The sequence below is a fragment of the Manis javanica genome, chromosome 7, assembly GCF_040802235.1.
Source record: "Manis javanica isolate MJ-LG chromosome 7, MJ_LKY, whole genome shotgun sequence".
NCBI classification, from domain to species: domain Eukaryota; kingdom Metazoa; phylum Chordata; class Mammalia; order Pholidota; family Manidae; genus Manis; species Manis javanica.
Genome location: NC_133162.1, coordinates 1,836,602 through 1,864,232, shown reverse-complemented (window position 1 = coordinate 1,864,232; position 27,631 = coordinate 1,836,602). Strand labels below are relative to the sequence as shown.

Genomic DNA, 27,631 nt, shown 5'->3' with positions numbered 1-27,631 from the left:
GCAACAGTTGGGAATCAAATGGATGTTTCATGTGTCATACGATCCCACCGCAGCCGGCATGACAGAGGGGCTCAATGGCTTGTTAAAATCTGGACAAAAGTTGGATACCAATAGTCTGCGGGGATGGTCAGTCCACTTATGGACTGTGCTATGGCATGTGAATGAGAGACCCCAAAAGGGAGCCCTGAGCCCCGTAGACTTGTTAACACATGTGGCTGCCTCCCTATAAACTGCAAGTACAAACCAAGGAAGGATCACTGAAGCCGAGGTTCAGCCACCAGAATAACATCCTGCTGCCAGCACCAGCTGCACTGAACCCCAGAGACTCCATTGCGTGGACGCGGCCTTGGACCTTTCGACACATGGACCAACGATGGCTGGCTCTCCTGGCACCTTGGGGACAAGGCCTGGAAGCTGGCCTCCTGTGTATTCCTGGATTAACAGCAGAGTGGCCCCCAAATATCACAGCAGTATATCCTGAACAGCCAGAAGGTAGGAGCATCTTACCGGGGAGTTTTGTTTTATCATTACAGTCAGTGCCTGCACCTCCAGTAGCACTATATATAGACCCTTCAGTAACCCCCATGGGGAAAGAAGTAAAAGTATGGTATACTAGACCTGGATGGGACCCCCTTCCTGCTACAGGCCTATCCCAGGACCACTCTCTTGTATGCATCCTACCTGACGGACAAGATTCGCCTATGTTGGTGTCATTAAAACATGTGTCTTACTGCCCCTAAGGTCTTTGTGTACTGGGAACCTCCTCTGGCTTACGGATTATTATAATTTTTTCTCAAAATCTTGTTGTATCTCAATTTTTGCTATTATCTCTAAGTTGTTGTTACCCTCTGTTGACACTGTGGAATCTGGTTACAGTGCTCCAGCTTTCTCGCACAGGGAAGACTGTGGAAGATTGAGAGCATGTAGATTGTAAGGCGAGAATCCTGGAGGGATGAAGTGTGGGGAAGTTGGGGTTCCTATGGCCGGGATCCTCACTGAACTTAAACCACTTGAAGATGTAACTGGCTTGTTGCTAGGCTACTGCTTCCACACGTGTAGGCAATAGGCTATAAATGCACTATATAGAGAGCTCTGCCCAGTGCTCAACCTACCACGGGGAGAACAAGCCGGGTAATAAACCCTTTCACCATAAGAATGTTCTACTGTCATTTTGAGACAGGGCCATGGACTTAGAGTAGGGTGAGGGCCTTGGGGAGAAGCAAGGCAGGATATCTGCAGTCAGAGCAGTGTAACTACATGCAAGGAAACCCCCTACCAAAACTGTGTTAAACATGAAGCTCTAGGGTCATTCTTCAGTGAGATCAGTTAATACTCGCCAGATAAAGAAGAGTGGCACATGTTTTATTATGCTAATCATTTGTAATCATGTGTAAGATTCACTTTAACATGCTAAAAGGCCCAGGCCTATGTGCTGTCTTTCCTCCTTCAGACCTGATGAGGTGATGTTGCAAGTTGGGCAACTATTTTAGCAGCAGACCCAGCCGTAAACAACACAGTAAAAGGCAGGAATGAGTCCACCTTAAAGATAAGATTGCATTTTAACATCCAGGAAGTTTAAGAAGTAAGATTCTTAACTTACTCTTTAGCAAACAGACAATACCTCAGCCCACCTTGGGGGCTGGGCAGGCGGCCTTTTGATCTGCTCCCAGACCAAGACGCCAGTATCCCAGAGAGAAATCAAAGCAGTAAATTTCTTGTGTTAAGTTAATTTTTAATATTCAGGGACCACTTAACAAGTCCACACCCCTAAACCTTTTATCTTGTTCCCAAAAATCCTCAGCTGCCTATAAAACTCTTAGACAACGCACCACTGCGGGCTCTCTCGTCCCCTCCTGGCGCGAGCCGAGAGCTCTGTCTGTCCTCTCACTGCATCTCTCAATAAATGCGTCCCTGGCTCTCCCGCCTTCTTTGACTCCGCAAACAAGAACCCCGGCATCAATTCCTTTGGTCACACTGAACCCAAAGCGAACTTGCCGGGGGCTGAAACCCATTGGCAAGACAGCAGCCCAGAGAGCCATTCCCTAACTGGCCTCAATCAGTGGCTGCAATGAGGGGGTGTCCACAGCGCTGAGGACCGGCGTGGCCCCCAGAGGCGAGGTGGGGCCCCTTCAGTGGTTGCACCGTCTCTGGCACCCAAGACCCTGGGCGGGCTTGAAATCCAGGTGACCCACTTATTAGACATTTCTACTCAAATTCAAACAGAAACCAGATATAACTGGAACAAATAGCTCACATCATAAAATCATTCTTCACTAGAACCAGGTATTTGTAAGCTCCCATCAGGTGTTAAACATGACTTTGTTTTCATATTCTTAGTAAATTATCAGAGAGCAGCTGAGAGTTCGGCCTGTGGGAGCCCTGCAGCCCGCCCATACTCCAGCTCCACGGGCCGACATCCGGCCGGCGGCCAGCTGGGCTGGGGTGCCCACCTATGGGACGGGACAATGGCCAGAGCTGCCTCCAGCTGCCTGAAGGCTCAGCGGGCTGGCGCATGCAGAGCAGGAGAGGGGCGCCTGGCCCAGGTAAGCCCTGAGTGGGCAGGAGTCTGTGTCCGGCCCTCTGCTGGTTTGCTGAACAACAGCCTAACTGAAATGACAATCTACCCAAGAATGTGGGAATCAGCCTCAGCAGCAGCTTGGGGCTACGTGTGTGAGCTCAGCTCCTGCCCTGGGGATAAGAGGACAAGGAAACACAACACTGCCCAGCGGGAGGCCTGCAACTCAGGGAGAGGCGGGTTCCCAGGGCCCGGTGTGCCTTACCAGCAGCGCGCTGGTCCTGCAGCGTGGATGGCCTGCAGCCGTGCAGAGGCACGGACTCCACTGAACCCAGCGGAGGGGCCGGAGGACAGGACACGGAGCCGCCTTTCATGTACAACAGACCCAGCCCAGCACAGCACGATGGCCCCGCTGACCGCGGATCCGGGGGTCCTATGCGAGTCCCAGCTCCCTGGAGACCCACCAGCTTCCTGCCACTGCTCAGGGGTGAGGGCTGGGGTGGGTGGGGGTGCCTGGGCCCAGGGGCAGGGGCGGGACTTGCATCTGAGGCCAGCTGGGCCTGAACTCCCATGGGAAGCTAACTGACCCAGCCCTACCAGCTGGCTGCCCACCATGTGATCAGGCCTACAGCCGTCCATACGTTTCCCCCTGCCTGGATCGGGCTGACCTGGGGCATCTCGGTTCCCTGCATGGCCAGCCTACAGCACGCTTCACACCTTGGCCTCCAGCTTCCGGTATAGAGGTGCCCTCCTCCCAGTCAAGGCCCCTCTTTCCAGGCTGCTTATCTCAGGCTTACCACCATGGCCAACATGTCTATACCTGCACAACAGCGAATGTTGGGACGGAAAGCCAGAGCCTCCCTCATGCAAGTCTCCCACCAAGCCTCCCACCGCTTTGGCTCCAGGAAGGGCCAAACACTAGTGGGGGTGTGGGGCAGGCTTCAGCTCCGCCGACAGAAGGATCTGGAAACCCTGGAAAGGCTAGAAGATGGTGTGGGTGCCAAGTGGGTGTCCACTCTGTGCCAGCACACCCCCAAGCCCTTGCCGAGCATCTCACAGAACTGCCATGGCAGCCCTGTAGGTAAGCGTGGTGATTATCCCAACTCATAGCTGAGCGGCTTGCCCAAGATCTGCTGCTGAGTGAGCCAAGCGGCGATTCAGACAGGCCAGCGCCTTCCAGCGTCCCCCCTAAGCCAGGACTCCCCACCCCTAAGCGCGGCACATCCTCATGACATCTTTCCTAGTTGGTGTTACTTTATTTAAAAAGTACCTGACCTGCTAACAACTTCTGATCATTTGGAAACTTCTAGACGGCAAGGCAGCCTGGGTTCTCCGCCACCCTGCATCCCCATGGTTCCCGGACTGCGTCCACATCACCCACGGGGAGCCAGGAATGAATGCTACTCAGATAAGACTGTTTTTAAGCTGTATTTTAAACTGGGAACTTACCACTGGATAGAGGGATCAACTGCTGACAGAAAATTACCTTAAAATGCATATTAAACATTAATGGGAATTTCAACTGCAATCCAGTTTGATTAAAATGTAACAAACATAAATGGTAAAAGCATAAGTCCACAGCTCTTCAGAGGGTCTCCATCTATGAAGGAGATGAGGAGTCCGACCAGGAGGAGCCCTGGGGCATGGGGGCGGGCAAGCCCCTTGCGGGTCAGGTGAGGGGCTGTGAGGGGCACCCGGAGGACACACAGGCTCGGAGGGGCCTGGCCGGTGGGCGCATCAGCCATGGGCAGAGAGGGGCTGTGGAGACGAGAACTGAAGAAGTGAAGGAATAGGGTGGCCATGGGCTGAGGATTCACTGGAATCTCTCACGGGTCAGAAGTGCAGAAACTACACTCAGATAAGGACAAGCTAAGTATGTTGCAAAGAAATGCAAAAGTACTTTCCATGGCAAAACTGCATGCCCAAGAAAAACAGAGACTGAAGTAGAGCTCAAAGAGCAACAGCCATCTGCCAGGGTCAGAAGCAGGAGTCTGGGCCGAGCTCTGCCTGCGACTGAGAGCCAGCCATGGTCTCTGCTCGACGGAGTGCTGCCTGGCCTCGCACAGACTCAGAACCTGACAGGCCACAGTGGCAGGACAAGAGAACAGGCGGCTCTGTCCCTGCACCAGCCTTGATGGAAGATGTGGACGGGAACAGAATCAATTCACTTTAAGTAAATTTGGCAGCTTCACGCTGGCCGAACCCAGCCAGGTGCCATCAGCGGGTCAGCTCCTGCTCACTCCGCCTTCCCTGAATATGGAGAACAGGACAACAGTCCTGACCATACAAAGCCCGAGGAGATGCGTGAAGTCACAAGAGGGTCAGACGCGAGACGACAGAAGAGGGGGCCGGGGCAAAGTCCCCTCCCCTTTACTGGGGCTCCAACAGGGGCCAGCAGGAACAGAACGGGAAATGAAGACAGGAAAGGGGCACAGCAATCAGCCCAAGACGTTGGATTTTCCCTCCACTGACCATGCAGGCAAGAAATGATGGTGTCCATAAAAAGACATATTTCATGTCAACCCCGGGCCAGTCATGGGAGGTGAGCAACATGCATCTCAAATCCTCCCAACAGTCACGGAAGGGAAGTGCCCCCCTCACTGCCCCACAGCTGGAAGAGGAAGGTGCTCTCTCCCAGAGACTGTGGCTGGCGGCTAAGGAGACAGAGGCCGGCCTGCAGTCCGCTGCAGTCTGCACCCCAGACATCGCCTGGGGCTGCAGCGTCCTGCACAGAACCCTCACATCCAGTCTCCCTGCCAGGCACGTGTCCAGAGACCAGGACAGTGGCCACACGGCAAAGCCAGGTGAAAAGCGGATGGCACCCCCAGACCGAGTTGGGCTCCAAGCTGACCCCAGGCGATGGCTGGCTTTTTAATTCAAGGATGAAACAGTGCGTGCCCTGCAAGGCGTGACCCTCAGCAGAGCGGGGTGCCAAGGCTGGCTGGGTGAGTGGAGAAGGCTGCCTCTTCCCCACTCGCCGTTCCTTCTTGCAGACGCCCCCCTCCCTTCGTGGCTCCCCAAGTGCATGCCTGGGTGCACCGATTTCCCTTGTTTCAACAGTACATGACTTGTTTGTATTTCTACAAAGGTTCTATGAGTGTTGTACCAGAGAGCACCAGTACATCTGACAGATAATTGAAATTGCTAGAAATGCTGTTTACAACACACAAACACAACCGCAAGAGGAAACAGCATGCAATCCCACTAGCTGTCCAGCCTCACACTGGAGGGGAGGGCAGCCCGGTGTCCATACCCTGCAAAGATCCTGGTGCCCTCTCTGGTTTGGGAGGTGCCATGTCATTGCATGTTACCTGCAGCTTACATTTGAAAACTCTGAATAAGTCCAGATCTGACAGCATTCATAAACTTAATTCGCCTTTGTAATTGTCTCTGCCTTCCATTAAGATACAAACACTTCTCAACCTGTGGGTTTCTGGCACTGAGTGTGGAATGTCAAGGCGTCAGCAGACAAAGTCAACATGCCATCTAGAACCCACTTCCTGTCTGGGTACCAAGCAGCACACGAAGACAAGCTGCCATCGCACAAGGACATGGGGCTGGGTGTGGAGACTTTAAGGTGGTTCTACGGCACATCAGCCCTCCTGGAGACAGGTGGTACCCTGGAGTCTGTGACCCCTCGTTTCCTGCCCCTGGAGGGCTCTGGTCAGGACAGCCCAGGCCAGGACATCAGGCACCTGCCCATAGGGAATCCCCTCCGTCCCTTGCTACTCATAAGCACCAGGTATGGGGAGAGGCATTGCCCAAGCCCTGGCAGACAGAGCCCTATGACATTTTCATGAGCCTTAGATAGTGGGAAAGACATATATAATTGCATCTATTTATCAATATTGGCATAATTTCCACTATAGCTGTTTTCACTGGTTTATAAACATCAATGGGTTTTCTAGAGTACATTCTGAGAATATATTTCTTTCTTAATCATCACATGTCACATATGTCTCCTTTTATAAAATTTCCAAAGATGAATCCTGGGAAACCTGAAGCCCATTCTGTGCTCCTAATGCCACTGTGGGCAGTAGCATGTGGTGCGCACACGTGCCCGGCAGCATGCGGAGCCCTGGCAGACACAGCACCCCTGGTCCCCACACTGCTGACTGCCTGTTTATAGGCAGGAAGGTGGAATGGCATTGGGAATATGTGGAAGCCCCCTAGGAATCCCCCAGCTGGCAGGACTGCCAGTGTCAGGGCACACTTGGGCAAAGCAAGCGTGCTAGTGTGTTCTGCCTTCTGGATGTACCCTAATAACTTCTAAACACCTGTGCTGTCCTTTGCAGACAGACACACGTCCTCTGTGGCCTGATGTAGCCCAGAAGCACTGGAAATTAAGAGTGACCAGCTAAATAAACCATCTGGCACTAGAAAATGAAACGCAATTGTATGAATGTGGGGAGGGGTTAGAGTGGCCTTGACAAGCTTTCAGGAGTAAGTTACCTGAGTTGCTCCAAGAGGAAGAAGCTTAAGATTAGGAACACACAGACTCCCTTCCAGTGAGAGCAACAGGTGCCGCCAGCGCTAGGCAGCCTCCACACCCTCTGGCCGGTGCCTTACGCTGGTCCAGTGGTCCCCCAGGCCTAAGGTCTCGACACGGAGTGCGGCAACGGGCTGGAAAGGCCCGCTCTCTCGGCCCCCGCTGGGAGGGGCAGGCACCCAGGAGGGGCTTCAGCAGACCCGCAGAAAGCTTTGCCGAAGGCTCTGAATGCCTGCTTCTCCCACTTGGAAAAGGTGGCTTCATATGAAAAGGTGGCATTAGATTAGGCCTTACTGTTCCATGTGTGTGTGCGGCGGGTGGGTGTGCCCTGTGTACATGTGCGTGGTGGGTGTGTGCGCGCACGCACACGTGTGTCTCAGTACACCTGCCTGTGTGCTGGGCTCGCTGCTCCATACGGCTGCAGACAGGGAGCTCCTGCCACGCAGGGGCCTCACTCTTGAGGTGACCTGCCTGCCTGTGTGTGCTGACGGTCACGTGTGTTTTGAGTGCCCTCCTCAGATCATCACTGGCCTCACCACTCACCTGCAGAGAGGATGCTGCCCTCAGCCTTTGGAGACAGGTGCCCAAGGCTCAGAGCGGTAAGTACCCAGAGGAAAGATGCAGAGGTGGCGTGCGCTGGACCGAGAAGCAGAAGCAGGACCCCGGGCTTCAGTGACCCCGCTGAGCAGCCCCACGGGTGGCGCCTCTGCCCTCTGTGGGCCCAGGAGGTTGCCGGTCAAGCAGGGAACAGCCTGCAGTCCCACCCAATCCCATGCTCCATTCGCAGCTGGAGCATCGGCGGGAAGGGTGGGCCCAAGCTGGGGGCCGTCTGGAGCCTGCTATGGCATCTCCTCCATGCCCACAGTGCCCAGGCACTGAGGAAGCAGCAGGGGGCTTTGCAGTCAGCTGTGGGGGGGCCCTCAGCAGTCACGGCAGATGTGGATTTCAGGAAATCTCTGGCTGAGCCAGGGGACGGATGGCCCCACACCAGTCCTGCCAAATGGCAAGATGCAGCGTCAGGAAGGTGCAGTCTAAAGGCACAGGGGGAGGTTGCTGGAGGCAAGGACCCCCAGCCAGCCTAGGGGCTTCCACAAGCTCCCCATCTCATGGGGCCTTTCTAGGCAGAAGGTCAAGGAGAAAGAACCTCACACTGAATGGAACGCCTCCTTCATGTTCATGGCCAGGACAAATGGAGGTTTGGCTGAGATTAGTTATTTGTTACAAGTGTTGACCCGGAAACAATTCATGGGCCCAGACAAGGTGAGCTCCGCACCTGCCCCTCACCACTGCTCTACCCGTCCTGCCGGCAGCCTGCTCTGCGCGCTCCAGGCCCCACTCCCTCTACCTTCTTTCTCCCATTTCTAGCCTGACTGCATGGTTGTCCCAGGGACCCTCCCGCCCACTGACCCACCGTCCCCCATCCTCCCACCCACCCACCCAGACATCCATGTGTCCGCCAGCCTGGCTGTCAGCCCAGAGCTGGGTGAAGGCCCATGGCCAGCCAGGTCAGCCACGTGGGCTCCTTACGGAGATGTGACTCGAGTGGGGAAGGAGGTTTGGGTCAAAGCTGCCGAGGCCATGAGCCGCCCGCATCAATTGTCTCACAGGAGAGCAGCAGTCCCGCTCCTGACTTGGGAACAGACCACAGGGGCACCCTCCCCACTCCGCGCAACAGAGACTGCAGACACTATCACTGCCCCACCATGGCCGGACCCTCCCACCCAGGCAGAGGCATGGGAGTGTCCCCAGAGCCCTCCTCCAGACACCAAATGGGTCAATGCACCCTCTGGTCCCCTGCACCCTCCATGCCTTAGCCCAGGCCAGTGGCATTCGTCCCCAGGCAGCTGTAACCAGCTCCTCGCCCATCTCGCGCCTGTCCGTGCTGGTCCTGAAGTGCGAGGACACCTCTGAACCCTGTCCCATGTCCACGAAGTCCATGGTGGCTGGACCCGCCTGCCCGCCCCAGGCCTGGCCATCTATGCTGCAGCGCAGCCCTAACTGGGGGCTTCCTCCAGGGCAGCTCAACCTGCCTCACCCCAAAAGCTCTGTCCCCTTAGCCAGGTTTGGTCCATCCTGCAGACCCTAACTTTGATGCCACCTTCCCTGGTGTCGCCCGGCCTCCTTCCCACCCAGAGCTCCAGCCACATTCTGGGGCGACCATGGCCACTGTCAGACGCCACTCTCAGGGCAGGCAAACACGTGTGCTTGTCGGCTGATTCCTCACCCAGGAGCCCCTGGCCAGCAGCAGAGCGCATGCACGTTGGGCCGTGTGCGCACTTCTCTCTCCCCGGTACGGGCCTGTGCCCTGCAGGGAGCTGGGCTCAGCAAGCGGCAGGTGGAAGGCTGAGTGACCCTTGGCCCTCTGCAGCCGAGGCCTCAACCCTAAGCTCTGCGGGGCGCTGTGTGCACTCAGGTCCCTGGGGCGACTTCCTCACAGCTCCGCTGACCCCCTCCCCCAGGAGAACTTTCCCAGCTAGCCCCCTCCCCTCAGGAGCCTCCTTCTTGTGTGCTGGGGCACAAAGCCCACTGGAGCATCCATCGCGGAGGGGATCAGGCCCTGGGCGTCACAACGCACCGGCGCCCTACGGCCATGGGACACACGGCCTGAAGCTCTCATTCATTCCATGAAAAGCCATTTGGATCAGCGTTGTCAGGATAAACCAGTGCCATGTACAGAGCAGGGGGGTGGAATTAGAGCCCACTGTTGAGGTACACCCTGCCCTGCAGCCCGTGCCCTCGGCCCCTGCCTGGTGGGCATGGGTCGGGGGGTGCTGCATGGGGACTTGCCGTGCGGTCCGCAAGACAATCCCCTCAAGGGTCTGCCCCCTCTCCATTTCCCTGCAGGCCATGGGGGTAACTGGGGAGCGTTTCCTGCTCTGATCCGAGGAGGGGGCAGCCCCCTCCCTGCTGGCTGTGGGTAGGGGGCCTCTGGCTGGAGGGGCCTTAGACAGGAAACCCAGCCCTGATGGGGGCATGGGTGCCAGGTGACAAGAGCAGGCTAGACGGGGGCTCAGGGGACCCCGTTGTTCTGACGCACAGACATCCTGCCCAAAGGGCCTTTCTGGAGAGAGGACCCTCGGCCTCCCGTCTCCCCACTGGCCCCGTGCAGTTCCCACCAGCCCTGTCCAGACATGCTTGGCTCTCTGCCCTTTTCTGAAGTGCCGCGCCAGTGCATTAACCACAGACGTTACCAGGGCCCCGACTGGAATGAGACCCTGCATTCAGCATTAGTGGTGGCAAGGTGGTGAGAAACACCTGTGCCACACAGGCAGTGCCCAGGGAGCTCACACTTGGGGCAGCTGCAGCTGTGTTAACAAATGCCAAGAGGTGCCCCAAGAAGCCCCCCAGAGAAGGTGGGAGAGGCAGAGAAAGACACAGCATGGTCTCCCCAGACCCACCTCCTCCACGCAAGGAAAGGGCGGACCACAGAAGATGGCGTGCTCTCACCAAGGCGCATGTCTCCAAATGAGAAAACCCTAAAGGCGGGCAACACGGATGTCACACTTGACGTGATACATTTAAAAAATATGCCGAACACGGGTGAAAATTACATGTGCTATTCTTGAACAGTTCTCTCACAAAGAGCTTCTTTGGTCCCATTTTTCAAGGCTGGCTAAGTCCCCCTGCTGTGACTCAGGGGTCACTAAACCCAGACACAGAGGATGCAGAACACACCCAATCCTCCAGTTCTCCGGGCTGGTCTGCACTCAACCACACAGCAGGTGGGAATGGCCGTCCTCGGTGTGCCAGCTGTGGAACATCACACAGTCAAGAGAGGCCGCCTCACAGGTTCCAGGCCGTCAGGATGGCATCCCCTGCAGCCTGCTGCTGTTAGTGCCAAATACGGTAATTCATCAACAATGTGTCACCGATGCACCCTCAGGCACCCAAGTGCCCCAAATCTGACAAATGCTTCAAAACTGTCCCCAAGTGGCATTTGTCTGCTGTGGATAAAATGAGAGTTCCTGGACCGTCTGCCTCCTGCCCCGCGGGGTTTCGTCACCACGGCTCCTTCAGTCACTGCAGATGGGCTTGGGCTCAGCTCCAGGGAGGGCGAAGCGGCACCCCGTTGTGATTTAGGCAAATACCCCTTCAAATCCACACTTCCCTGAGTCCTCGATGTCTTTCTGACTGCTGGCTCGTTCCCCAGATTATAAACTTATTCCACTGCTTTTTACCTTAAAAGCCCACAGCTACAAAAATGAAACAAAATAAGGTGTGCATACACTCACACCCTCAAGGGCACACATGGGCACTCACGCACTCAACACGCTTTGTTTTGAGCCAGGTGGGGCCCAGGTACCACTTGACTGACTCCTGGGCAAACCAGCTGGGGGGCTCACAGTCAGATGGCAAGGCCCTTCTCGGCTCGGTCCCCATGGCCTTCAGCACGTGGGGATGCCGGGCTCGGCCCACATGGGGAAGCAGCTTCTAGGACACGTCGGCCCGCACCTCTGTTTTCGGCTCTCAGGTCACCCTTGATGCCCTGGGTCAACCTGCTTCCTGCCCCCCACCCTGAGCCCCTCCAAGCCTGTCCTCCGCATCCACTGCTCCCCAAGGCCTGCTGTCTCCAGCCAGGTGACGGTCCTGATTCCGGGCGCGGGCATGGCACCTCTCCTGGGCGTCCTCTTCTAACCCTCCTCCTTGTGTCACCATGGAGGTGAGGGTGCCCCCTCACCCCACCCCCACCCCCAGGCTTCACGCCGGACACCTGCCATCACAGAGGATGTTCCCAGACTGACAGCCTCCTTCTCTCTGGAATCCACGGTCCTTCCCACTTAAACACATCATCCTGGCTAAGGCTGGGCTCTCAGAAATGCCGGCCCACGTTCCCGGATGCCAGTGTCCAGACCCCATGGAGACCCCTGCCCCACTGACCCATCCAGCCTCGTAGGTCCCCTCTCACCGCTCAGAATGTGTCTCCCCAAAGCCCCTGCACCCTGTGTCCCCGAGAACACCCTTGCCTTGCCCACCTGTTTCAAGGGCCCGTGCTCGGGGCTCTCCCATGCCTCCTGCCCTCTCCAGCCTCTGTGGTCCCAGGGTGCCACCCTACCCCATCAGGACGGGCCCGCTATGGGAGCTATTCATCCTGTCTTCCCAGACCTCTCAGATACCGGAAGGTAGCACTTTGCCTTCCTCACCACACAGCCCAGGTGTACAGGATGCTCGCCACCTGCCATCGGGTGCTCAGCTGGGTGCGTGCTGGCAAGCAGTCCACCGGGATGGCCTCCACCCTCAGGGCAGGGCTTGGCTGAGCGCCTCTGGCCGGGGCACTGGAGCTCCCAGCTACAGGGTTCATGACATGAATCAATGCCCACCTCAAGGGGCCCACGGGGGGCAAGTGGAGACCACACCTTAGAACACCGGGCACCGCCCAGAGCCCCAAGGCCTCTCCATCCCTGCGTCCCCGCTCCCACCTCTGCCAGATAAAACCTAACACCAATAACCTGTGGAAACAACCAGAAAATAGCAACTTCCAGCAAGTTCAGATCTTGATAAAAACACATCTTCTACTCCAATTAAAGCATCTCGACTTTAGGAATTCTGAATGCAGTAATAATGCAGAACACATCTTAGAATTATTGGAGATGATGACACCAATGTGGCCCATGATCATAACAACCCACGTCACTCTGTACTTTACAAGCACGAGTCTGGGCCCTTCTGCTCATTCGGGTTGCCGACGGGGCCCCGAGAGCCTGTGTGTCACTGCCATGCTGCTGGGGCGCACGCAGTGCAGGGCAGCCGCGCTGGACCCCAGATGTGATTCCCCAACACCTAAGCTGCCCCCCATCTCGGCACTGCAGAATTCCAGTGGGTCAGACACAGGGGACCACCTGTCTAGAACGGGAGAAAATCCAGAGATGGTTGGGTTGTCAAGTTTTCCTTCAAAAACCTAAAACCTGGGCTACAGCCGTGAAAATCAGCATCGAGGGGCAGCAGCCAGGGGACCGGCTGGGCCGACGACCAAAGGGTGTGAGACGTGATCAGTGGGGCGGCTGGCGTGAAAGGGAGGGAGCACACGCCACAAATTCAATTTCCAGGCATTCAAGGTGAATAAGTCGCATAGCAAATACATGTAATCAAAAATGATTACAGTTTATAAGTTTAAAAGCACAGGCAACGAACACTAGGTTCCTCTGAACAAAGAGGAATCCTGCCTGCTCTTGCCCAGTGGCAGATGGACACAGAAAATGCTGTACTTCAACGTTTGTATAAAACTTGGAGGGAAATGAGGTTTCCTGCTTCAGCGGAAACGCAGAGACACAAAACAAAAATCCGAATGCAGGGAGTTCTTCCACCTGCTGGCCTGTCAGCCCTGGGAGCTAGTGGGAGGCCACTGTGCAAGACGAGGTGTGCTCTGGGCGGGAAGGATGCGCCTGCCCCTCACCCGCCTCCCGGCTGCTCACCTGCTCTCCCAGGTGTAGCCCTGCCTCTGGCTTCTTCACTGCTGCAATGCCAGGAAGCGGCCTGGCGCTTTGCCCTCACAGGCCCCATGAGAGAGCAACGCCCGGTCTGGAGGCCTGCTCTCCGAACTGTCAGTGGTGTGGCCACCAGCCTTGGGAATGGAGCCTTCCCATAACAGGCTCACCACCAGGACGGAAATGCAACGGCTGCTCTAAGCCCAACCCAGTGCCTGTCCCCACAGAGCGCTCTACCTCTGCGCCTGTACTGGTGGTCCTGGGAAAGACCACCCCCACTTCTCATGCTCCCGGCTGGGCTCAGAGCTGGCAAGCTAGGAGAGCTCGACGTACCTCGTAGGCCACAAGGTGTGGGCAGAGGTCACAACATGCTGGCCTCGGGACTCCCCTGGTCCCGGGCTCGCCCCCACTCCGCCCGACCCTACCCCACACAGCTGATGCAAAGCTGAGGCGGGAAACAGGCTCGGAAGGGAAGAACGGAAGTGCTTGTGCGCGTCTGCGCCCCAGAGGTCACGGTGCTCAAGCAGCCGACCCGCAGCTCGGCCAAGCTAGCACGCCGGCGGGAGGCTTCCTGTCAGCCTAGCCGGCTGTCCCACTGCTTTGCCCGTTCCAGGCGTGAGTGCACAAGGTCACGGGCGTGAGCTCTCAGTCTGAGAACAAACTGGGCTCGTTGCAAAATAGATTACCGCAGAGTCATCGGTCACTTATGCAAAATGTTCATTTTTCATTTTTGAAACAGAAAAGGGAAATTCTTCTCATGGCATCTGAGTAGCATTTAAATTTTAATTTGAGCATGGTTACCTTTAAAGGCAACATCCGAAACAATTCAGACGGGTCAGGTGGAGACCTCCCCTCCCGCATTCCTCGGGACTGTTCCTCCTGTAAATTCACCCCATCCCAACCCACTCCGGCCCCAAGCCTGACTACCACCCTCCCCTCCTGCCTCGGCCACCCCTGCTCTCACCCAGTCCCCAACCATCTTCTGCCCCCTTAGTAGCATCCCATAGCACCTGGACTATTGCCTTATGCCTCCGTGTGCAGAGCAGCAACTTCTCAACAGCCCCGCAAGTCTCTATTCCTAGTTTAACTTCTGGGTTGTCGTGTTACGAGGCCCGGCCTGAGGCCAGACCTACACTGAGAGGCTGAGCCCGTGGGGCTGGTACTTCCTTCAGAATGCCATTCAGATGCTTTCTTTCTTTCCAAATGCATGGATGGGGGAGTTAAATACTCTCACGTACAGTGTCAAGCTCTTCAAGAACAGCCTGGCAGTCAGTGGCACAGACACTTCCCACCCTCACGTCCTACTGCCAGACTGCCTGCTCGAGCACACGCACTGGGCAGCAGCCACTCAGGAGCCTGGGCCAGACTGACCGCGAGCTGTTGACTGGCACACATCGGCTTCCGGTTGTAGGGGGTGAAGGAAATCCCAGCATGACCCAGGATATACAGGAATATTCTTCATAGAAAGTCAATGATCAAGCACAACAGGATGGCATAAATAACCTCCAGAACTGAGTGCCAATCTAGTTTGGAAGAACCTGATTACATTTTACTGGTTTCCACTCCCTTTGGGTCATTACATTTTATGAGGACAGGTCACCTGTTTTCTGCCTTCCCTACAAAGGATGACACGGCCTGAGCCCTGAAGTTTCTCTGAAGCACAAGTCACAGGTGGTCCGCTCTCACCGCCTCAACGCAGCAAACCGCCTCGCCACACGCCAGTGTGAGCACTGTCAGAGGGCAGACTCAGCTGCCCTAGCGTGTGCTCAGCTCCAGCTCCAGCAAGTCGCACCCCCAGGAGAACATGTGCCGTGAGACATGCCCCAGCCAGGAGACAAATGCCCCCCATGGGCCGATGTGGCTGCCCAATGCTCACAGATTCACATGTACACTTTGCCGACCACTGCTGGCCGCAGGCATTGCGCTGGCCCTAAAGTGCTAGCTGCTCGCAAGGCTGAGGTTGAGGGCTCACATCTCCCTTGCCGCACTGCACAGCGAGGCCAGCTCCTGTGGGGGTCAGGGCCGGCACACCTGCTTTCATCACATGTTCACACATGTTTAGCAACCACGATGACAAGCCTATTAAAACCACCTGGGAGTTTTGCTACTTAAAGATACTTTCATAAAGCATTTTACAAAGACAACAAGACTTTTCTTACATAACTATGCAGTTTCTACACTACGAGTTTCATGTCTACATATTTCATAGTTAATTTTATTATGTCGACTTGACTGGACCACGAGGTGTCCAGATATCTGACCAACGATTATTCTGGGTGGGGGGGTGCCCTTATCTGCTCCCGGACCACTCTGCCCCGCTGATGCCATACTGGGAACCATCAGCTACGCCCAGCTGTAGGTGCAGCCACAGTCACTCAATAATAAAAGTGACACCAGCATCACCAGGGGACGACACCTGCCCAACTAAACACCTGGGCGTCATGCACACGGTAATAAGAGCGTCTCCCCAGGCTGCACTCCTGCAGCCCATTCACAGCACAGCCACCTCAGGTCCTGAAGGACAGGACCTCGCATCCCAGGTCCCCAGTGTGCAGGCGGCCTGAGATGTGTTCAGCTCTTGGCCTGGGAGTATTCCCAAGGCCATTAGTTCAGACATGAATAAATAATTAATAAACACATTTATTATAGCTACAAGGTAATCAATCATAGGAGAGGAGTAACAGAGACAACGGCATCCACGAACACCTGGACACCAGACATACAAAAAATAGGCTCTTTTTTGTAGGAATACTGGTGGGGATGCGCACCAGTAGGCCCTAAAGTGCCTGCCTCAAAGTCACATAAGCAGGTGCAGCCGAGGTCATGCTGAGGACCGTGCTCAGCGTGACCATCAGATATGGAGGTGAGCTGCGGCCTCCTGGGCCTACCAGGCCAAGATAAGTGAGCAGGCAAGGCAAGAGCATATGCATGCACGTGTTTACACGTGTGTGCACACATGTGCACGCGTGTGTGAGAGAGAGCGTGTGTGGCATGTGTTCATATCAATGGAAGGAGGAAAGCCCAGAACACACCACGCCCTTACCAGGAGAGCTCGCAGGGAGAGTTCAGGCTGGATACAGACGCATTTTCATGTTCTATCCACGCACATTTCTGCTGCTCAGTACATAAGCATGTGTCACTTTCATTGTTTTACGTCCCTGCCACCTGCCCGACCTCAAGACCAACCCGGGTCAGGCCCCTGACCACCTCCTCTCTCACCTGCTGCCTTGGGATCTGGGCAGTTCTCACCTGCAGCAAATCTCTAGCCGATGGAGGAACGCCATGAAAGCAACCATTTGGCAAAAGACTTGGAAATACACTGCCAACTGATGATCCTGGTGGACCCCCGTCAGAGGAAGAGGCTGTGGTGAATTACATCTCAGCTAAGCCCTTCATGCCTGGAGCAAGATGAGAGCTGTGGGCATGCAGCCCAGGACATGCCACCGGTGTGCTGCAGAGTTTGGAGGGAGCAGTCATCAGCATGTCCACTGGACTGCAGCTGCCCTCAAAGCCCAGCCACCTCAAGAGCCCAGTCACAGCTGGAGCTCCCAGAGCAGCTCAAGGCCTGGAGACCATGCACTGCTGGGAGAGACCCCAGGCCTTCACCAGCCTCAGGAAGGCAGCACCCAGCAGGCACATGGCAGTCATTCCTCAAGGAACCAATGTGCCCCTGCCACCATGGAGGGGCTGCTGTGGGGGCTGTGCGCAGGGCAGAACAGAGCTCTTCCGTCACCTGGGGATGCGCACCAGTAGGCCCTAAAGTGCCTGCCTCAAAGTCACATAAGCAGGTGCAGCCGAGGTCATGCTGAGGACCGTGCTCAGCGTGACCATCAGATATGGAGGTGAGCTGCGGCCTCCTGGGCCTACCAGGCCAAGATAAGTGAGCAGGCAAGGCACCACCACATGCCAAGTGGCAGCCCTTGGCGGGGTCATGCCTCAATGGAGCACAGCTCTGAGTTTAGTGTGGCTGACGTGAACCGGTTCTGAACAGCAATGAGCCACCGGTCAGTTCAGCTGCTCCTCAGGTCGGCCCCAATCTGTGGCGAGAGAACTATGTCATCAGCAAATGAAGAGAAACGGTTTGGTCATGGTGACGGATTCCAAATGCCTGCTGTGTGCCAGACGTGCAGCCTCCCTTGTTCAGCCCGCACTGTCTGTTAGCAAACGTCCTTGGCCCCTTAAGAGATGGGCTCAGAATTTGGCCCCCAGTGGGTCCTGCCCCCTGTCCACTCTCAGCTGTGTGGCCAGGGGTCGACGGCATATAAGCTGGCGTGATCCACCAGGGGTACGTTGTGCTCCCTCTCATACCTCTGCCATCCCCACAGAACACGGCTGCCGAAAGGCCTTCATTCCATACCGGGCCATCCAGGCCCTGCTAACCGACAGCCGAGGCCGCAAACTGGGAGGAGCCTGGCCCGGATGGGCAGCTGCCCTGGGTGGAGGACCAATGAGGCCCACCGCTGCCTGCTAGCACAGCCCTGTTTGTCCCACAGCACCACTGGGAGAACACACCTGACACCCTTGCACGCCTGACACTAGTGCGGGCAGGCAAGGCCCTCAGAGAAGAGGCCTTGAGGAGGCCCGTGCAAGCAACTAGGCATCAAGTGCTTTTGCTACATAGCCCATTTCTGTTCACACTCACACAGAAAATGAGGAAGAGAGGCTGATGAATCCTGAAAAAAGTTTTAGAATAGTTCTTTCTCTTCAAAACTGCAGTGTGTAAATTCCCAAGAGTAAAGCTATCGTGTTCTGAGCGCGCAGCATCCCCAGGAGAATATGAACAGCCAGCTCTGCTAAGAGGGTGTCCGTAACCCCCTCCCCTCCCAGCACCCTCACACAGACGCCTTCCCCCAGCGCACAAGACAGACCTGGGAGAGGAAGGAAGAAGGGAGGAAATTATGTGGGAAAACATTGACATTTCATTGTTATAATTCACATTTCTTGATTAACAAAGTTACACTTATTCTGTATTTTTATCAACTCATATTTCTTTCTCCACCCCTTTATTCATAGCATTGTATTTTTATAAATAAAAGCTAGTGTTTAATATATAGTGTTCATATATACGTGTGTATGACAAATGTTTACTACATACACATACACACATACATAGAGAACTTCTAAGATTATGCATTCAAATTTCTGTGTTTTTTGTGATTCTTTCATTTCTACAATTTACTAGTCCTTTCTCTCGAGATGTTTTCCTTCATTAGCACTGTTTTCCATATGTAACTTTATAATCCATTTTAATGCCATATTAAAACATTAATTTTGAAACTATAAAATATGTATTGCAGTGGAAAGAGAATCTGTCATTTTAATTTTCATTAAACATTTAAGAAAACACTTAATTCTTTAAAACTTCTTGGAAACAGATTGTAAGTATGTTTGTTCCGATGACTTCTGCTCCAGTCAATCCCAGTCCAGAGCAGCTAAGAGACCCAAGGTACCTCTTAAGTGAACTGTTAGAAATGCACTTCCTAGTAAGATAAACTAATTTTACTCACATAATTTCAGGAATGATCATGATGACAAATATTTTTGTAATTCATCACTAGCTGGTAGGCACACCAAACTGTTGAATAGCAGAATGAAACATAAAGGCTATATACAGCAAAATTATTAAACCCTGTATGGGAATGTTTAGAGGCAGCTAGTGGCTCCTGGTTGGCAGCAGGCTGACTGACAGCAGGCTGACTCCAGGGGGTCGGAGGGCTGACCTGAGATAAGCCACAGGCTCGTCACACAGGAGAAAGTGCGCGCTCATTCTTTCTTGGTCTAAAGGGCAAAAAGCGACCACCCTTGGCAGAACGTCACTGAGAAGCGTGCCTTCTGGGGTGTGTGCACAGTCCTACACGGGGAAGCAAACTGCTTTATGAGCTGGTGACCTCCCATCAGTGCCAGCGCCGGGAGCAGCCTGACGTCCAGCAAGATGCTACAGGTGGGCTCCCACACCGGCAGGAGGGTCACTGCGGGGGGGCCAAGGTCAATTAAATCCTATAATCAGCACCTACCAAAAGCCCCAGGCCAACTGCAGTTTCCCCCTACAGAGTGAGCAAATAGGCTTGTTTCCTAAGAGAACATCAGCGACAGGGCCATGACTGACAGGTGGATATTTGGCCTCAGAAAAGGTAGGAGGAGACTATACTAGAAATCTATATGTTTTAAAAACTTTTTAAATGCCTAATTTTTGGCCTAATATAATACCATTTCTAGAACTTAGATAATGCAAGTGAGCACAAAGAAATGTGTTCATTACGTGTAATGATAAAAAGCTAAAAACAATATTGACAGGCAAGCAATTAAGGAAACGATGGCAGTCCATCGTTATGGAATGTTCTGGTGTGCTTTAACATAATGAGGGAGACCTGTATGTAGTGAGGTAGAAAACCGTCCAATAAAAATGAATATGGTAAAGAAAGTCATTGTTGAAAAGAGTATCCCTCCCCATTGTGAAGTCACGGCTCCCTTGCTGAAGATCAGGTGACTGTGCATGTGAGGTTATTCTGGGCTCTAGATCCCCTTCCATTGGTCTACAGTCTGTCTCCTGCCAGGACCATACTGTTTCAATTACTGCAGCTTTGTAGTATATTTTGAAACAGGAAGCTGATGCCTCCAGCTTTGTTCTTTCTCAAGATTGCCTTGGTTATTAGGGGTCTTTTGTGGCCCTATGTAAGTTTGAGTATTTTTTTCTATTTCTGTAAAAAATGTCATTGGGTTTTTGACAGGGACAACATTGATATATAGATTACTTTGGGTAGTATGGACATCCTAACAACATAAGTCTTCCAATCCATGCTCATAAGATATATTTCCATTTATTTATGACTTCTTTAATTGTTTCATCAATGTTTTACAGTTTTCAGTGTGGTCCCTCCAACAGAAAGTATTGGGAAAACTCGATATCCACAAAAAGTGAAATGAGACCCTTATCTTACATCATACACAAAAATCAGCTGTAAGTGAACTAAGGATTTAAATGCCAAGACTCAAAACCATAGAAGGACTAGAAGAAAACATAGGGAAAAACCTTATTGAGATTAGTCTTGGCAATGCTTTCATGGATATGACACCAAAAGCACAAGCAACAAAAGCATAAATAGATAAGTGAGACCACATCCCACTGAAGAGCTTCTGCACAGCAAAGGAAACCATCAACAGAACACAAAGGCAACCTATGGAATAGGAGAAGATATTTGCAAATTACATATCTTATAAGAGGTTAATATCCAAAATATGTTAAGAAACTCCTATAACTCAATAGCTAAACAAACAAATAACTGGCCTAATTTTAAAAATAGGCAAAGGACTTGAACAGACATTTCTCCAAGAAGACATACAAATGGCCAACCTACGTATGATAAGATGTTCCGTATCGCTGATCATTAGGGAAAATAAAACCATGAGATACCATCTCATACTTGTTATGAGGATGAGTATTACCAAAAAAAACAAGTATAACAAGTGTTGGCAAGGACAGGAAATTAGAACACCTGTACCCTGTTGGTAGGAATTTAATATGGTACAGCCACTATGTAAAAAGAGTATAGAGGTTTCTCAAAAAGTGAAAAGTAAAATTACCTCATTACCCAGAAATCCCACTTCTGGGTATATAGCCAAGAGAACTGAAATCAGGATCTGGAAGGGACATGCTCCCTCCTATGTTCATTACTGGTAACAAGAGCCAAGATGCGGAAACAGTCTAAATGTCCATTGGTGGATGATTGGATTGAGACAACGTGGTATATAACACAATGGATATTCATCCTTAAAAAAGAAGGGAACCCTGCCACATGCGACAACATGGGTCAGCCTGGGGCACTCCAGGCCTCGTGGGTGAGCCGGTCACTGAAGGGCAGATACTTCAGGAGTCCACTTACGTGAGGCGTCTGTTCTCATCAGATTCACAGAAGCAGAGAGGAGAATGCTGGTTGTCAGGGGTTGCAGGTGCAGCAATAAGGAGCTGCTCAATGGATATAAAATAGGATACAGGAGAATGAGCTCTAGAACCCTGCTGCACAACAGTGCCTACAACTAACGGCACTGCATCCTACACTTAGAAACGCGTTGGAGGGTAGACCTCATGCTAAGTGTTCTAACCACAGCTTTTTAAAAAATCTACTTGCAGAATAACGTTCATACTCTACTGTCTATGCAAGCCAACCAGGTAGACTTGTAAATGTCTGTGGCACAGGATAAGGTCTGGAAGGTCCAGGAGGGGCCACCAAGGGCAAATGGTGAAGCTAAGGGGGTGCTTCTGGTCAAGTGCCCTGTGTGGCTCTAAGTACCTCTGTTCTCTATGAATCTTATAAAATGAAAATGCATTCATCTATTACTTAAAGTATCAAATGTGTCCCTAGAAAATGCTTTTCTGAACCACAGAAAATAGAGTGCAATTGCGACACAGTGTCCCTCGGTATGAGCGAGAAAGAGGCCCTTCGCAGCACTGAGCCTCACCCATGGTGAGTCACCACTGTGCCTGGTTACATCCTGGATCCCAGGAGACTGTCACTCCCCATCTCCCAAGACACTGTGTTCTAACCACAGCTTTTTAAAACATCCTGCTTATACGACAACCTGAGTTTTTCTATCCATACCCTGCAGGGAGTGGCCCTCAGTGCCTGCACATACGAGGACCACACACCTCAGTCTAACCGACGGCTTCCAACCAGAAAAACCACAAAGATTCTCCGTGAGTTGGTCAGTACTACTATTTGGTCAAACAATTTCATTAAAAGCAACCTTGCAATGAAGGTGGAGCACATGGAGTCACAGTGCCAGGGGGTCACCGTATGCACAGAAGTGCCTTGAAGGTGCGACCCACATTCAGTCACCACTTGGTAGCAGTTAGCATGTTTGTAGCTAAAACATGCTACATTTTTTCATCATGGCCATCCCCACTGGCCGAAAAGCTGTAAACCTTTTGATGAGCTCCCTGCCCACCTTGGAGCACAGCTGTTGGCCACCCAGGACTGAGGACCCTGAACAGAGGCAAACGCACCTCTAACCAGAATCTGCGGGGAGCCCACACCCTGAGGGAGAGTGCAGATGAGGGAGACAGGCTCCTGGCACAAACCAACAGTCACCTAACCCTCTGGCTTGATGGGACTCAGAAGCCACTGTTCCTATAAATTTCATACGGGCATTTGCTTCATTTGCCCCTGTGGATGGCTCATTCTCAGCAGTCAGAGTGGCACTTTCTAACCACAGGAAGTGGCTCTTCTTTGCTCCAAACTCTGAAGGAACCCCATGTCGATTGCAGTACAAACCAGTCTCGGAAATTCCTCCCTGGCCCAGGCCCCCGCTGTGCGCCTGGCCCCTTCCCACCACCGTCTGTAGCCCCCGGCCTCTGAGTGTGTAGGACTGACTCCTGACTGGGGTCTGCATATTGGCCCTCCCCTCTGTGGCCATATTGCCCCAGACAGCCCGAGCTGAACCCCTAACCTCCTTCCAGCTGTGCCCAGAAGGTCGTCCTCGCCCAGCGGACACTAGGGCGGCCCCCTCTGCAGCCGCGCCTCCCGCCCTCGCCTGCTGTGCTGCTCACCATCACGCTGATCACCTTCCAGCTCACATCCCACAACTTCTGTTTATTGCTCGCTTCTCCTGCTAGTGTGTACAACCCCCCAAAGATAGAGATTTTTATGTTCCTCAAGGCTTTCCAATTACAAAAAACAGTTCCTTGCATACAGTATGTACTTAATGAATTTTTATTGAGATAAGTGAATAAATAAGTCAAAGCATATTAAATTAGTGCATCTACTAATTTAATATTTAGTTGCCTTGTACCAGATTAAATAAAATTGCAGGTAGACAACTTGAGGGACTCCCATAAAGTTTCACTATTTTATATAGTACTTTTGAAAGGTCTTCAAGTTTTCCAGAAGAGCTGCTCCTGGCTTGGCTGAGACTGCCTGCCAAGTGGAGAACTGCGGGGCTCTGGCACATCAATACAGAGAAAACTCAGAGACAGGAGGAGCGCCAGGGGCAGAAATACTTCACAACCATAAAGCAAGAGGCGCTGGGTTAGGGCCATTTCATGGATTTGCCTTGAGACACACACACACATGCCAGCGACTTCATGCAGGTCTGGAGAAGAATGTGGCCCAGGTGATTCCTCGTGGCCACGATGTGCGCTCTCCACACTCAGTAACTTGGACAGCTGCACACACCTCTCTGCTTGATCGAGGAGTCAACTGAGCAGGAAGCTGTCAGTTCCATTGTTCACCTGGTCAGATTGCTTCTCCTCTGCCTACTAACACCCGACAGTGTGCAAGTGTGAAAGGTCTCCTACCAAATTTACTGAAACCCAATCTGTATATGTCCACAGCACTCTTTATTTTATGGATTTTGGAGTCAGAGTATTTTATACAAGCCTCCCACTCCCACAGCCCTAATTTACAGCATTCCTAACTCAAGAATGGTGTAATAAATTGCTTTATTTTCATCAGAGTACTCTTTTGGCATTTGGCAACTCAAGGAACCATCAGTGACACAGCCCGATTCCCTGCCACCCTCCCAGCCTCGGTCCCTCCCCCTGCCACAGCCCCTTCCTGCCCCACGTGGGGTCTGCCTGGCTCTGCCCATGACTGACCCTGGGGACTCAGGTCTAGCACCCTGTCCCAGTTTGCAGGGTCATCTCACTGAAGAACTGACACCAACATACAAATAATGATTGTTATCCCTCTAGATCTGAGACTTTGAAACATTTCTGTGGAAAATAAAAAGCTTTCACGGGAAAGGTCTCACGGAGCAGGGCAGGATTCTGGAGGAGTGCACCTCCGGGGCAGGGGCTGTCTTCAGCCACTACCCGAAGCCCACTGAGGAGCCAGCTTCCAGGCTGTGTCCACACAGGACAGCCCCAGTGACGGTGGGTGAGCAGCAAGCAGGGCTTTCTTTCTTGGGTGGCCACAGTGAAATAAAGGATGAAAGTCTCTCCCAAGATGGAGGCTTTCTGGAAGTTAGCTGTGCTCCTACTTGGAGCTTTTCTCCGTGTTCAATAACTGGTGTTCATCCGAGGCACTCAAGATGCTGTGTGAAATAGGAACGGACACTTCATCAGCACCAGCCAAGGGAATAAGAGCCCTGATTGGCAGCACACCCCAGGGAGGCTGTAAAGCTTGCTCTGGAAGGGCTGGAGGCCGCCCCAGATGGTCCGAGGCTCTTGCTATCCAGCGGGAGGGCTGGGCTGACAGGAAGGAGGGGCCGGCTGCAGCCTGGCGCAGCACTGCCGGGCCTGAGGCCCCTCTGCAGCCGGGGGACAGCATGTGGAGCGGGTGAGGCACCATTCCTGGTCACGAGGCATCCCTGGGGAAACCCGCGCGTGCCAGCTGCTCCCCAGACTCCCCTGTTCACCAAATATGCACCCTCTGAACAGAAGAGCTAAAGCCTCAAGTAGCACAGGTACTTTTCCATCTGCTGTGTACTGAGCAAAGCACTTTCACCAAAGGACAGCCCAGTAAGGGCTGCCGAGTCCCACAAAGCCAGGGCACAGTGCAGGACCCAGAAACAGAAGCCACACCTGCAGTTGTCTGTTTGACGTGTAACTCCACGCCTTCACTTGGAGGCAACTCTTATCAGACATTAAAAAAAAAATCCATAAATTGTTTGCTGATATGGGAACAAAAGATATGCAGATAGGAAGGGCCTGCTGCAGAAAATACTTATGCAACACCCAGAATAAAAATGAGAATTAAATGTCAACATACAGCTTATCTTCTTAAAATAAAGGCACGTCAAACAAAGAATACATTCCCTTGCTATCTGTTTGTTTATTACCTCGAAAGAAAGCTTTTTGCAGATTTTGACAAGTAGTCAAATACTGGGAACAAGTTGGGCAATAATCAGACATCCTCCCCAAACACGGCACTCAATGACCTCTATTTGCAGGGACTGCCAAACCCATCGGCTATTCAGAGCCCAACAGACTGAGGAAGAAATGATGTGAGGTCAGCAGAGTGGCACAAGCAGAGCGGTCTGTACAGGCCTGACCTTGAGGGCCTCAATGCCAGGCACAGTGGGCAGTGACTGCAGGATTCTTGCCATATGACTTTCCATCCAGGTTCCTGCTTAGGGGCCCTGGGGTCTCTTCCTGATCTAGAGACCCCGAATCAGCCTCGGATCAGGGCCAAGACCCCCATGGGCTCCTCATGGGCCCCCAGAATGAGGGGGGTCTTCATAAAGCTTCCCAGAATACAGAGGACAGCCATCCCAAAGATGGCAGAGATCAGGTGGTGTCAGGGACAGGAGACAATCATCATGATTAATTTTCCAAAATGCCAAGTTATAAACAGTACACTAAGAACAGGAAAGATTCCATCTTAAGGCTAACATTCCATTTGAAAAACCAGGAAGTTAGGGAGTAAGGTTCCTCACATAATCTTTAGTAAACAAACAATAACTCAACCTACTTTGGGGGCAGGGTGGGAAGAACCAACCAATTTTGTGTGTTAATTTTTAGAATTACCTGGAGGACTGATAATAGAGGGGAGGAGACATGCTGTCTCTGGAAATGAGCGCTTCACGTCTCTACCCTCGGCCCTTTGTCACAATCCTGAAAAATCCTTAAAAGAGGGAACCCCCCCCAGCCTTTCAGCATGTCTCCTCTCTGAGGACACCTGCACTTTTTCTTTCTTGAAGTGCGTACCTTAAAATAAAGCTTTTTCACTGCTCAACTTACCGTGTTCCGTCTCCGCACTTTCCCAGCAGTGAGCGTCTCAGTACTTCGTTATTTCCATCTATTTCCTAAACTTCAGCACAGGTCTTCGCCCCCTGTCCCACTTCAGCTTCCGTGCCCGCTGCCGCTTTAATGACCTCCTTCCTCACCTGCACTCCTCCCACCTGCTCCCCATTCAGGGCCAGGAACCTCCCCCGCCCAGGCCGAGGTTTCTCCTGGCGGCAGTGAGAGACCTCCCAGACCAGCTGCCCGGCAACACCAGGAAATGGTACGTGGGGGTGGGAAAGAGCCCTCACCTGGACCACTCTCGCTGCTCTGCCCGTGATGGACGTGGCCCTACACCGGGAGGTGTCCTGTCCCTGGAAGTCCCACAACGCCCTGCCATCCCATGTCTCCAGTTCTGTGTGCTGACTCGTGGCCTTGCTCCAGGAACACATTCCCACCCTGACACAGTCCCTTGCCACACCCAGGAGTGAGCATGGGCCATGCACATGGAGCAGCCACCTGGCAGGCGGGCCCGGACGGTGCCAGACACCTGTGTCCTCCCTCTGGTCCCAGGAGCTCTGCTACCCACGCAGGGATTAAGGATGTTCCTCCTACTCCGATGCTTCCCAGCCATTCACTCACCTCATGCATTTATGGGGCTGACTTGTTGTGTTTACCACCTGCCCCCCCTTGCTGACCTGCCAGCTTCTTGAGAGCAGGGACTCTGGCTCCCCTACACACTGACCAGCTCTCACTTGGCACCCTCCCCGGCTCCCAGTAAGCGCTCAGTAAGTGTCTGCTGAGTGCATGCACGCGTATTCCTGAGCCAGGCCCAGTGAGAGGTCTGGGGATGTGACAGCGAGTGCAAGCCAGACCCCACCCCAGATGGCGTTCAGTCTCAGGGGAGGGACACTGATAAAACTTCCTCAAGGAACAACTGGCTGCAGGCCTCAAGGCCTTGGAGAAGGTGCTCTGCTGCCCCTACCCCAGGAGCACCTGAATGCGGACTGAGAGCCAGGGAGAGGCAGGGGCTGCGGGGAGGCTCTACCAGAGGGACGTGTCCCCGGGTCTCAGGACGGTGAGCAGCAGAGGGGAGTGGCAGTGATATGAGGGGGCAGAGGAGCCCGGGCCCCTCAGGGTCATGCGCTGAACCCAGAGGCTCTGGCCCTGCCCTGGGCCGCCAAGCCCACACTACTCACGCCCACACCCCCTTAACAAGGAGTGAGTGGCCGAGCAGGGGAGGCCTGAGTGAGGAGGCCAGCAGCAAGGAAAGACAGACTAAGGTGACCGGAGCCCTCAGCAGGTGTGGGCAGAGTCCAGGAGCCAAGAATGGAATACGGCAAGCGGCTGCAGAAGAGCAAGGAGGGGCTCTGCAGGGCGCTAGCAGAGGTTTGTAGAAGTTCAGTATGTTTGGAAAACAAAGATAAGGTGGTCTCCAGAACGTGCAAAAAGTCAGCGTGCAAAAAGTCAGAGACAGAAAATGAGCATGAGAGACGAGGGATGATGCGGCCCTGGGGGAGAGCTACACGGGATGCCCTTTGTCACAC

At 53.3% G+C, this 27,631-nt stretch overlaps 1 protein-coding gene across 1 annotated transcript in view; it reads right to left on the bottom strand.

Annotated features, from left to right (window-relative positions):
- The window catches only part of TCERG1L (transcription elongation regulator 1 like), a 173,031-nt gene that overhangs the window by 97,578 nt on the left and 47,822 nt on the right, over positions 1 to 27,631 (bottom strand). The gene's annotated exons all lie outside the window — the stretch shown is intronic.